Below are 14,858 nucleotides of genomic sequence, written 5' to 3' on the forward strand. Positions count from 1 at the left end.
TCTTGTTTGGATAATGCCTCGAACAGTATTGAATGGAATTTAATGACGTTAAGATAACGATAATATAACAACCGTTATAAAAGCTCATTTGTAACAAATTAATGTTCACGTCGCATGACTATAAACGTGGATTTTTGTTATATATTAGATGGATATGTCGTATGGTGCATTTGTATATAATTATTATCGCTCATGAATTATAATCGGGTTGTTGTTTTTCATTTATTTTACATCTTGATGTATACAGACATGATTTGATATGTAATAAATTATCTATGATATTTATCTACATTGTTTCATGTTAGTGCTTTTCATTATGTTTTGTCTTTGATTGTATCATGTGATTGTTCAAATCTTGTCTGATAAGTTTATTCTATAAGCTATTATTCGTTAATTATGCTTTTGTATCTATCCTGAAACATCAATGCACCTGTATTATATGTACTTGTTGACCTGTATAATGTGTAATGTATGTGTGTATATGTTTATATGTTTTAATCATTGCACTCAGTATTTATGCATCGATGTTTAAAAGCATGATTTGATGTGTAATAAAGTATCTATGATATTTATCTACATTGTTTGGAGATGCGATTAGAGAGCTGGTACCCAAATAGAAGAACCCATTACCACCTGTCAATAATACTTTACCGTCAAGGCACGAGCTGGTCGGCAGCCACACACCCAAAAGCCCCGCCGACAGATAGCAATTTAAACACATACACGCACACACATATATATATATATATATATATATATATATATATATATATATATATATATATATATATATATATATATATATATATATATATATATATATATATATATACAGCTTTTTTGGTTTATACATCAATTGGGAATTATAAATACATGATTGTTTAGAGTTATTTATCGGCTAAGTACGTGGTGCAGGTTACGAAACTTTTTAATGACTCGAAAATACCAACTTTATAATTGTTATGTTTTTATGGTACAAACAAAATGAATTGGACAATCAAATATATACCAGTATCTAGACGTGACAATGTATACTTGCTCATTGCTTTTATGTTTGGCCCATTTACTTACACGTGGCGTTACAATAATTTGCCATGGAATTAAAACCACATAATTTGCTATTGTATAATGTCAAAGTAATAAAGCGTGGTCACAGAAAACCTCAAAATATTATCTTTATATTATATTTACCGACCGATGCTAAAATATACATTCATTGCGATTAAAATAATCTATTACTTTTGTGAAACAGACATTGCCAGCCCTTATGCAATATAAATAAACCTGTTCAGGCTACCCTGGTAATGTTCGCTGCGAACCTGCCAATTATTGATATATGGGCATTAAGAGCCGCAAGACGGTCATAAAATGCGGGAGAAATCTCGGGTTAACTCACATAAATCTGTATGAAATTTCAATTTCCGTGATTGTTGAATGAATGTTTAAATGTTATTTTAAACAATGCATTGGTAATTAACGAAAATTCCATGAAAATGCCGATTCAGTACGGAGAAGTAGTTTTCAATGTTCGTAGACATACGCACTCACATATTTCTCTATGTTAAAAAATATAAATATACAAACACACGGGTATTATAGAATAAAAAAACACAATTTTATTGTCCATTTAACAGTACATGCATATCGTGATATATAAATTGAAAAACAAAATAAGTGTGAAAGAAAAGCATGCACTATGTTGTGAAGGAATATGTGTGAAATAAATTTACAAACATATAGGCAATAATTTTTTTAATTTCCATTTGAATGCGTGAAAAGGAAACACTTTTAAACTGTCGTCATAGCAAACAGGGATATCTTCGTTTAGAAAATATAGTGTTTTCTTTTTAATTATTAATGAATACTTTTTTTGTTTTTTTTAGACATAGCATATCGATGCTTTAACTTTAATAAAACTAAAAGCATGAGTATTCCTTAACGTATGCAACTTTGAACTTGCTGACTACCGCAGATTACAATTCTTATAAGGAATATGGCTTAAATATCTCCATATCAAAGCATCTAAACGGGGAATAGAATTGATCATACGAAAATTACTAAACAGTTTTGATTAAACATTTTTTTAATTGTGTTGAATGTACATTCTCAAACAATGACTACACATGTTTGTTTCACGTGTAATTATTCATAAATTAAGATTTAGGTAAAATATGTAAATTAAAAACATCTATATTATTTTTCTCATAACAAATTCAAAATACATCATACAACGCAGGTAGTAATTTTGTTAATACAATTATTCGAGTTATTAATAAAATTGTGTTTTTGTATCATGAAACATAGACACAAGAGTGTTTTCGTCCAAGGACTTTGAGACAAAATGAAAATTGGCGATACATTAAAGTTCATATTGAGATATTGTCATAAAATGTTAATAATTCATGTAAGAGTTATAAATCAATATGAATTCCAAAAGCAAGGAATTGTTCAAACCAGAACTTTAAATAAGATAAAAAACTAATTATTTTGATAAGAAAAACGTGTAAAATATGAAGCATACAAATTATTAATATTAAATTGTAAGAAATTAACAGATGTAGGTTTGCTGTAGAGGGTAACTTAAGGTGAAGAATATCCTTGAACGATATGTGAATATTACATGTTTTACGATTTTAGTTTGAATGAATTCCATTAACGGAATAAAACATTATATAACAATAGCTTAATATTTCGTTATTTAGCTTTACCATTTCACTGAAATACATTTACGCAAATAATGACGCAGAACAAAGAAGCGAAATTGAACGACATTAGGCAAAACAATATTTGAACAGGTAGGCATATATGCATATCTTCGAACGTCTTATCGAAAAAAAATTAATAAAATTCACAAAACTAACAAGAAAACAGCGATTATTTGATCAATATAAACAACACTTTTTAATTTAGATAAACGAGTCGCTAATTTTCATCACACATTTTAACTGCAATTCCTTATTGTCGCATAGGCAAGACATAAACAGAATAGTATCCCTTTAGAAAATAGATGTGCATGCAGTATTAAGTCACAGTGCTGTACAACGTGAGTGCCTTTAAAAATAAAATTGTTAACTATCTGGAGTAATTGAAACAAGAGCGCTTGTATAAACGGTATATGCCGTGTATTCGATATAAATTTGACAGGTAAATGTAACTTAAAACTGAAAACAATAATCATAATTGTTCATAATTGTTCTATTACTTCTGCTGCTGCTGTAACTGCAACTGCTGCTGCTACTGCTGCTGCTGTTGCTACTGCTACTGCTTCTGCTAATGCTGCTACTACTACTACTACTACTACTACTACTACTACTACTACTACTACTACTACTACTACTTCTACTACTACTACTACTACTACTTCTACTACTACTACTATTACTACTACTAATACTGCTACTACTACTACTACTACTACTACTACTACTACTACTACTACTACTACTACTACTACTACTACTACTACTACTACTACTGCTGCTACTACTACTACTACTTCTACTACTACTATTAATACAACTACTATTACTACTACTACTACTACTACTACTATTACTACTACTACTACTACTACTACTACTACTACTACTACTACCATCGCCATCACTGCTACCACTAGCTCTACTACTACTACTACTTCTTGGACCGTATGCTGTTAACAAACGTGAACAAGCTATGGTCTGAACGTACATAAGCGTAAGAATGTTGTCCGTTTTTCAAAAAATTACACATTTTGCAGAAGGTGAGTGAGAAAAAACGCGTTATTTTAACTGTAATGCCCTAACGAGTATGTTTAAAACAGCACATATCATACAACACACACTGAAGATAAAAGTACTTCCAGCCATTAAATGCAAGACTATTTTACTAAGTAGATATTAAAACAACATCAATATTTTTCGTTGTATTCTATATTCAGAAAAATTACACGACTATCAGCAGTAATATTATTAATGCAAATGCTAAAATAAAACACCGTGGATTTTAACGGTACACGAGTGCATGTTTTTATTGAAAAACAACGTCGGTGAAATTTATAGTATGTTTTGTTGAGTCTGATTTTACTGACAGGACGTTCATTGTAACTGATTTGTTCCAAGCACTAATCGTTTCACAGGTGTGTGCGACTTTTCTGCCCTTTTTCTTTTAACTTGGTTTGGTTTTTTGCCTGATGAGGGTGCTCTTTAGAATATGCGCAGACCATTAGTGGATTGAACCACACCCCTATCACGCCCCTTATCAGACAAGAATTTCTGCCATAGTCACTCCAAAAGGACCATAAGTCCGGTTCTTACGTATTGTGTGATATTCGGAAGACGCCCATTTTTAGGCGAAACGTGGTTTTTAGTGCCCCTAGTAGTGTTGACACATCTATGATCTTGGCTTGGTTTAATACCTCAATCAGAAATATCTTTTTTCACTTAATCACATTTGTAGCTTTGCAATTTGTTCCTCAACAAATTGTGCTTTGATTATGTCGCTGGTGACAAACATCCGTAGTCAGATCAAATGTTAAATATAAAAATTATAAACGTTATTAGCACAATAACTTTCAAAAGTAAATGTTGTCTCTCAATCCACAGTAATCCACAGTTAAAGTATGAAGCAAATGAGAAATTTCGTCGACTTGTTCTTTCTTGTTTCGGCGAAGTTCATGTACAAAATGCTATCTATATTATCATTTATTTCTGGAGGTTTTTAATATATCAATAATGTCATTTTCTCGATAATAAAAAATACACACACAATATATTGGAATATAATAAATTTGCATTATTTTATTGAATAGGAATTTAATAAAATTTGATTAAATTATTGATAATTTGCTCAAATAGATATTTGACGCAGCTGCTGAATACGGTATGCGTTATTATATGGTGACTTTGATATGTTTACGATAAACTACAATATGCCGATAGGTGCAAATACATATTTATTTAATTTTTCTTATGTGTTGTCAACTGTAATAACTTTATTGTAAAAGTATAATTATGTTTGTAAATGCCGCTACATGCGTTTAATCCATCTGAAAAAAGAGTAAAATTACCCTTTGTAAATTTACTTTGGCAAAACGGGAACTTATCGTAGTAAAATAGATGCACTAAAACAGAATGTGAACAATATGCGCATCATCGTTATTCATCGGCAAAGCGACAGATCTCTCTTGTTCTGATCCGATTTGTAGCTATCATACAATCGAAATTATTTACTCGTGTTTAGGTTTCTACGTTTCATGACTCCAAATCAAAATTAATGCCTGATACGCACGCTTAGTAGAACAGTATTTCGTAGGTGTGAACATGTTACGTTATTAACAGTTCAAGCATTATCAATAATGATATTTTCAGAAGACGCGAATCTTCAGAAACGCGAAAAACAAGTACTACGTAAAATGGGTGTCTTCTGCGACATTGCGGAGATGGTATACTTATTAAACATTAATGTGTTAACGGAAATGGAAATTTTATATGTCTTACCTCGATACTACCATTTTTTTAAGGTAAATACGGCAGAACGTATTTCGGAAAAAAATGTGGTATTCGAAAATCACGCTTTAAAGAGGCGAATAACTCAAAAGAGTGGTGAAACGGCTCAGCTCATTATCTGAAAGTGTTGCGTCAATATCCTCCGGGAAACTGAATGCCGAACTGACGAACGGACAGCGCGACTGCTATATGCCACGCTACCGGGGGCATAAACACTAAAGTAACGATGGTTCGTAAGGTAGGAGGGTAGGTGTAAACGACAAATGGTTTTATAATTACCAAGAAGTAAAAGTCTTTACATTTTTCAACGACTTAGGGGTTGTGCTTACCAGCGGTGGATCATTCGCTCTAGCTACGAACACGTGCGAAAAAAAGGATAACGATCCTGATATGCACTATTATTTTATTAAGAATAACAAAATACAAAAAAATATAATGTTCAATCTGTTTGAATTTTATGTACTATCAGTCATAAATTACTGTTCGGAAATTTTGGGTTATGATCAATGTGATACTATAGAAAGGGCACACTGTTTTGTAAATGGGCTTTTAATGATAAATCCTCTTCAAATACGTTTGCATTGTATAGCGAATTGGAAAGATTTTTATTGTATATTGAAAGATACTTCAGAAAGATTAAAGGGGCCTTTTCACAGATTTTGGCATATTTTGAAGTTTTTCATTAAATGATTTATATTGATAAATGTAAACATTGGATCTTAAAAGCTCCAGTAAAAAATCAAGAATAACATTTAAAAAAGGAAAAAAAAGTAGCCGGTACCAGGGCTCGAACCAGTGACCGCCGGAGTCCTGGAGTTAGTCTGAAGTAAAAACGCACAAGCCCTCTCGGCTATTCCGCCGAAAATACACAGGTAGAGTATTTTATACCTTATATAAGCAATCTTCGTAGTTTAGTAAATTTAAACGACAACAACAGAACTCTCCAAATTATTCAATCGTTTCGCGTTGCAACGCTTTATAATTTTTAGGTTTTCAAATCGTCAAAAGATACTTATAATGGCTATATTGGACTATGGTAAATGTTCAGTAATAGTGTTTCCTCACAAATATCATAACTTAAACGAAAATTTGCGAATCTGAAACAACTTTTTTCAATTTTGTCAATTTACCAAACCGCGAAAAGATCCCTTTAAAGGGGACTTTTCACAGATTTTGACACGTATTAAAGTTTGTCAATAAATGCTTTATATTGATAAATTTAAACATTGGACCTAAAATCTCAAGTAAAAAATACAATTTAAAAAATGTAACCCTCAACTGGATTCGAACCACTGACCTCTGGCGTCCTGAAGTAAAAGTTCTCCGATTCGACCACACGGACATCCATGCTGATGTTATCGGGAGGTGTATTTTTACTTTATATATGCACTCCTCGTAGTTTCACAAAATATAACGAAAACAACAGAACTTTCTACATAACTTTATTTCCAGGATTTCAAATCGTCAATAGATGCATATCATGGATATTTTGGAGCACGGTAAATGTTCAGTATTACTGTGTCCTCACAAATATCATACCTGAAACAAACATTTGCGACTCTGAAACAAAAGTTTTTAAGTTGTCAATTTACCAAAACGTGAGAATGCCCCTTTAAATACTTTTTAAAGATTCACTCGGTTAAACGAGAAAATGTTTATTAAATACCATTTTAAATGAACAGTTAAGTAACATAAATGTTAACAATTCTCGTACAAACTGGGCCTCACAGGTGCGCTTTATACTTCAATCCTCTGGTTTACACAAAATATGGTAATATCCGAACGCAGTTAAAATAGAATCATTCATCCTAAAGCTAAGAACCCGCGATTTCTATATTAGTACTTAGCGGAAAAGACTAGAATATTGAATATCTCTTTATGTATAAAGATTTTTTTTAAACAGCATATATAAGCAAGTTGGATAATCAGAAATGCTGAAAATATTGGCCAATTAACGTTTTCCCACGGCACATATTAAATATTGAAATTATATATATATATATATATATATATATATATATATATATATATATATATATATATATATATATATATATATATATATATATATATATATATATCCATATTCGTAAAGATTATTATAACATATTTCTAAACCCAATCGAGTATGTTAAAATATGTACGTTTAATGCAAAGCGAAAATAAAACAAAAAAGAATTGGCAATATTAAGCCTGCCAACACAGAGACGCGCTAATGTATTCAGTTTAAAGTTATCAATTCGGCCACTTTTATAGTACCCAAATTGTTCACATACCTAATTGTTATTTAATTTGTATAGTATACCTCACGTTAATTCGCAATGTTGATTCCCATAGGCCATCGTTACATAGAAATACTGTTAAACCCAGCGGGAAAAAAATCGGGAAAATCCCCAAGTTGACAAATTTACTTTCACCGTATCACACATGTAATATTTTTATAATGTATGTGCTTTTGGTTGTTATTGTTGTTGTTTTATTTTTCAAACGATGAAGGTATTGTATACTTGTAGATTAAGTAATTTTGTCGCATTTGTTGTCTTAATCGTACGATATTACTTATTTCCTACGAGTATATACATTCAGATATCAAACATATTTATATATTCAGTATATTATATAACATTTGTATGTATACAAAACATTGTGTAAACTAACACACACACAAATCAATCGTAACACTTCGTCCATCTTTGGATTCTCCGTAAAGAGTAGGCCGGTTGAGTCCAGAGTGCAAACAATTGTGGAGTAATATTGTTGGTGGTGTGTAGCCTTCGTCATGGTCTCGGATATGAATTTAGTGTTGGAAACATGATAATGTCTATTACATTGCTCTTTTTTGAGGCAATGTTAACAGATTTATCACAAATTGTGAATGTTTTATTCAACAGTGATTTTTTCATAAAAAAACTGCAAAAAACGCATACATATTGCCTATATTCGTTCATATCCGCACTTTTCGTTCATATCCGCGGATATGAGTCATATACGTATTTTAGACGGACCGACTGAGAGTGAGACGCGGTTAACATACGCTATATTTTGTTAGCTACATTATACTAAACAATATACAATCAAAGCGCTGCAGGCACTGACGTTGTTCGCTATTGCATATAGTTCAATTGGAAATATAAAGTACACGGTTCCCATATGGGTACTGTATGGGCAAACCCATATGGGCTTGCCCGGATTCAGTCCATATGGGACCCATATAATTATGCATGTTTGCTGGGATAATCTTAAGACGCAACACAGTTTTCAAAACTAAGTTATAGCTTTTTATATCGCAAGTTTGAAATGAACACAAACCATTCAAATTTATAAAGAGTGTGTCTTAAAGCACAGGTCGAGATGTGTGTGCACTGTTTATCCTCATATTTATGTTATAGAGATGACTTCGATAAAAATAAGAACAATATGCCTCCTTTTTCGCAATTGGTTGCTGCACTGGCAACCATCTTAGGAATTTTGGTTGCCTTGCTAAAGAATAACACGCATAGAATCATGTACATGTTGTGTTATGTGTATCTAATCCTTTAAATATTTTCTTTAAATTATTGAGCAACAATTTTGCCGACATGACCGACTTTTAAAGCATTATGTCTTGTTGTGAGCCGGAATTAAATCATTTCCTATGCCTAATTGATCTACAGCCGCCAATTTGTATTCTATGTTTAATTTGATTGAGTTGTTCAATCTTTGAAAAAGCTAGTTTGCCTGCTTTTTAGCCCAACTGTAACCAACTTTGAGATTGAGTTTCCTGGACTTTAATCTACTGACCCCAGGCTAACAAGCAACCACTAAACCTGTAAGTTATTCATGACAGTGTATTAAACTTATTCAATTTGCAAGTCTGAAGACATTAAAGGAACCTTTTCACGTTTTGGATAATTGAAAAAAATTAACGATTTAATAATTTGGAGAGCTCTGTTGTTGTCGTTATATTTGTTCATACTACGAGAATTGCGTATACATATAAAGTATAAAATACATCTCTCATTGGCAAGGATGGCCGAGTGGTCCAAACAATAGACTTTTATTCAAGGGATACAGTACATGATGTTCGATTTTTTAACGGAGGCCCATCGAACTACCATGCAAAATACAAACACCACTGTAATTTACTTTTAATTGTCTACAGTGGTGAGATTTTGAAAATACTTCAAGGGGAAAATGTCATTGATTTACAACAACTCATAATTTTCTCATCTAGGTTAGCGCTAAGGAAAGAATAGTAACCAAGTTTCAGCTATATGCATGAGTGTACCTGTCGCTTTGTGCTACAACATAATTATAATAATAAATGTATAGGTAACGAGCATTGTAGCATTTTCCAGGATCCCGTGACTTTTTGGGTTTTCCACATTAAACGTAATTAGATGTAACACATCGGTAAGTGTTGTTTTTTTCCAAATACTTTTAAAAACAATTTTCTTAAGAATTTCAACTTGTGCATGAAAGACAGATTGTTATGCTGCTTATGGCAATGTGAAATACATCAGAATTACTTTATTTAATATGCATGTGTTCTTGTTCAAATAACATGTATACAGCACGACTAGGCGTCATGCAAGGTGAAATTTTGTCACCGATTTCTGACGTTTTCAAGGATTTAATCTTTTACCTTAAGATATCGGCGCAAACTGAAAGAGACACTGTCTTTAATGCACTAAACATTGTTGCAAATGTAGTTCAATAACTTGAGATATTTGCAAAAGTAAAGTTCTTAAAGGCCCGTCAAAGGTGACGATCCGTAATTATTACCGAGTTTTAAATATTTTTTTGCTTATTTCATCTATACAGGTTATCACAAAATAATATATACATGCTATTGAACATTACCATAAAAATGAGCAATACAACTTGTTCGGAGCTCAAAATACAGTGTCCTCCAAGTCAATTGTGTTTACAAACAATCCGTTTATTTGCATCGCTGTTAACTCATTCATGCCGATCGATTCCGAGCCGGTTTTCCGATAACAAATTTTGATTGGTCGGCATAAGACATTGTGTATCACATGACCAGGTCAAGGGTGAAGAGGCCAGACATTCAAAACAAAAATGTCGTCAAAAATGAAACATATTATGATATATTAAAACAAGTATGCATGATGCATTTTCATGTAAAACAAAACATTGTACAACACAAAAATATCTCACCGAACTCATGTTCTCTTTCTTTGTTTACGAGGATACTGTGTTGTTTCTACTACGTTATCAATATATGCGTACTTTACGAAAGAAGCCGAGGAACATCGGAGAAAATGTACGGACATTGCAAAGTTGTAAACATTTTTGCAAATTATGAAACTGGTATATCTTCCATTATTCTTGACAACGTTCCACATAAGCTGTGTTATTATCATTTTTTTATGCAAAATTAACTGAAATACGGTAAAAATTAGACCAGTTTATATGCATAATAATCGGACTTGTCACCTTTAATGGGCCTTTAACGGTGTGTTTAAATTCTGTCTAACCCGTGCGAAACCCCATGAAGACCCCGTTGATTCTGTACCCTGTCTACTGCAATATATTAATCGTAAATTGACCTTTTTTTTCTATAGTTTCAATGGGTCAATACTTAAAGTTTCTCATTGTGTGCATTAATTCCGATTTGAATTTTTCATCACAAAATACTACATGTACTGAGCTGCCACATCTTTATTTAGTTGCAGCGCTGGTCTGTTGCAACTCGCACGCTTTTCATGTGTGGAACTTGACAGACGACTTCGCGCTCTTATTAAAACACGGGTTTTACAAAGCTTGAAATTTAAGTGAATGGTGTACCCTGAAGATGCGTTCGAATGGACTTGAAGCAGCAAATATTATCACGTGGCTTTAGAAAATCTGGTTTAATCAGTTTTATAAATTGACATATACATGAACTGGAATTAAATTGCTACCGCGGAAAGTTTTTAAAGTTTATTGTTTTCACATCTTACTCATTAAAATGATTCAATCGTTACCATTTTATTTTTCATAAGTAACTATTGTTTTGAGGTTAAAGGTGTGCTGATGATGCCCGACATTGTCTTAAATGTACTGTTTAAATCACCGTTTTATATTTCGTAAATGATAAAACTTAAAACTGTTAATTAACTTGTTTATGTGTCTGCGGTAAACTTTAGTTTATTGAAGTAAAAACAATTACGTTTTTAAATAATTAAGTTAAAACAGGCGAATCAGGATTAATCATTTACGATTGTCACAGCTGTTCACAATTTTCATCGTATTACTTATTATTAGGAAACAATCATGGTTCTATTCATCACTTAGTAAAATGGTATTGTTTTTTTCCCGTTTTTCTCCCGTTGATTTGATAGGGAACCAGCTATTGATATTAAGGTTGATAATTAATAGCATCAGCTGCTGTTCTGCTGTGCTGCGCGCGTGTTTGTGTGTATTTCAGTGTTCATTTACATGTCATGCTGCATCTTCGAGAATGCATTTATTGGCTGAGCTTCCCTTGTAACCTTTAAGGAGAGCTGTGTTACGCGATTTTATCTATACTCTCAGTGGACTATTCTCATGATGCGGATTGAGTGAATAGTTGTACCATGCACACTATTAACCTTAGATTGTTCTTGCGAACAAATAACTTTGAAAAAACGCTCCAATCACGAAGCAAGAAAACCCAGCATCGTAAGTCCTCTGAAAATCCCTTGAAGGACCTAGAAATTCTTTTGAATGGCGTCTCTTGTACATGACGTCACCGCCGCTATGGCGGTGTTTGTATAGAGAAAGTAGCATCTGGTGAAGAAATTCCTTATTTTTGAAGGAATCGATCGAGTTGTCGTATGATTCCGAACAAGCATCACTGCTTCCATGACATCTGAAAGAGAAAAAATAAAACTTTAAATATTTCAAAACAAGTAAAATATTAGCTTAAACAATTTTACTGAGAGTTTACAAGACAAAAAGTCAGTTGATGTCTTCATATACACGTGTTCTTTACTTAAAGCAATATAAACATAAACATAAACACGCGAATTCGTTGAATTGATATCCACCGCCAATATGCTTCTGGACTCAAAAGTGTCATATTTGACACTGAAATAAGCATTTTTTCAAGATAAAAAGGGCCATAACTTCGTTATTAACAAATTGTGAACAATGCCATTTGGCCATTTCAAAGACGGACGGACGGACAACGCCAAAACAACATCCCCCGCCTATGGCGGGTGAAAATAATATGAACGCAGCCCACACTATAACATTAGAAAATACTCTTAAAGCTTAAGGTGTCAGAAAAAAATGGTTTGTATTAAGAAGGAAAGAAACTTTTGAAAAATCAAGCCCTTTTTGTTTAGAAATGTTTTCAAAACACCACTCTTTACTTAAGTTGTTCTCGCGAACTAAAATTCAGGGCGGACGGATCAGTTTCAAACACGTAATGCCAACATATGCAATGAGACAAATCTCGCGAAAACATGGTATTTAACAAACTGTAACACATATCCCCAATTGTTTCGTTAGGAATGTACAACTTGTAACAAAAGAGTGTAAAATTTAAACAAACTTACAAATAAATGTTGATTGTATCTGGTATCCGATGTGTCAATTGTTACGACACATTATCACAAAAATACTTCGGTATTGCTCTTCTGCGTCACTACATTTTTTTTACTTACGCAATCTCACTGCAATCTCTAGTTGTCGTTCCATGTTCTCACAAACCTGTAATGTTACCGTCGAGCAAACATGTATGTTTTTTTAAGTTTATGTGGTCCGTCCGCGCCTGATGCAGAATTAGGAGAGGATTAGGAGTGTGTTTACTTCAAAATTAAACGTCATACTAAAAGGTCAAAGGTCAAATATTGCCATACAATCGATTGTGTAGTCAACTTTGACATTCATCAAGCAATTTTAAAATTGCTGTTCACCATGATCAGATGGTTCGTTGCAAGTAAGGCCCGTCTTGTAGCGTTTAAGGTAAAGGTCACATTTAAGGCAGATATGTCCTATTTGTGCATTGTACACTTAATACGAACTGTAAGTGCATCATTCATCATGCTGTTGTTTTTTGTAAATTTATCCAAATGGGTCATGCCCGAACAGATTCATTGTCATGGTGTTGCTCGTAAAAAATACAGACATAATAGACAATGGTCGCTTCTTATTGCGGATAGGCATCTCGTTAGTTTAGGCAGTTCATGTGAAGAACATTTAAAAATCAGTTAAAATCAGATTTGAATGTCGGATGAATACGATAATAATAAAAAGCCTATTTTTCTCAAATGATCGATTTCATAGTATTCAACAACTTTTCCTGTACATAAGGTGACATCCAATTTCTCTAAGCAATTATCATCAACGATGTCTTACCTAATTTGGTTTTCTATAACTGTCTTAGGTATTTGGTCCTACAGTACTGTTCTTAAGTCTTTTGATCCCCTCTCACTGTTTAAGTCTATTGGCCCTCTATTCGTATTGTAAGTATTGTTGTCACTTAATATTTCAAGTCGCGTGGTCTTTTATTCCTGTAATATGTCAACTGGCCACATATTAATGTTCTTAGTCATTTACTCCTCTAAGTAATCTGGTCTTTTATAACTGTTCAAAGTTATTTGGTCTTCTTTCATTGTTTTATTTATTATGTATTCTATTACTGCTTTTCATACTTTTTCAGTCATGAAGTCCACTATTACTGTTTTTATCACATTTGATTCTCTATTTCCATTTTAAGCCATTTGGCACTATATAACGGTTAACAATTATTTGGTTAAAAATTATCATGCCCACAATCGATAATACAATATTATCCCCGCATACATTTAAGATTATCATGCTTCTGTGAAATGTTTTACCATTGGTATGTTGACTTGAAACTATTTATTATAATGTTAGGAATGTCGATAAAGGGCAAACAAAAAACGATGTAGGTCATATGTTTTAAAAACAATGATAAATATGGATCAGTTCAACAATTTTTTACAAGCAAACAGGCAAACTTTCAACAATTTGAACTTGTATTTATGTAATATGTTTTAACAATGATGTTTTCAAATTCGTTTAGGCCCTTGAAAAAAAACATAAATACAAATTCAACTAGAAATGGCGCGGCAGAGGCCGACGCGTATACACACGCCGCATGTTTGACACAGGGGCGCCCCAGGGTTGGTAATGGGGCCACGCATAGTTGAGATTGACCGTATTGTCATAAGAGATGTTCAGTATAAATTTGAAGTAATTCAATGTACAAATGAAGAAGTTAATGTAAAATAACCTAAAAAATGAGTGAAAATCTATACCCTAATTTTTCCTCCTCCTCCTGCTCTCCTAACATATTTAATAATGAATCAACTTCACTGTAGTCAATTATTTACATGTCATCCTAATTGGAATGACTTATGAGATGACTGAACATGC

This window comes from Dreissena polymorpha, chromosome 9 (assembly GCF_020536995.1).
Source record: "Dreissena polymorpha isolate Duluth1 chromosome 9, UMN_Dpol_1.0, whole genome shotgun sequence".
In the NCBI taxonomy this organism is placed as follows: domain Eukaryota; kingdom Metazoa; phylum Mollusca; class Bivalvia; order Myida; family Dreissenidae; genus Dreissena; species Dreissena polymorpha.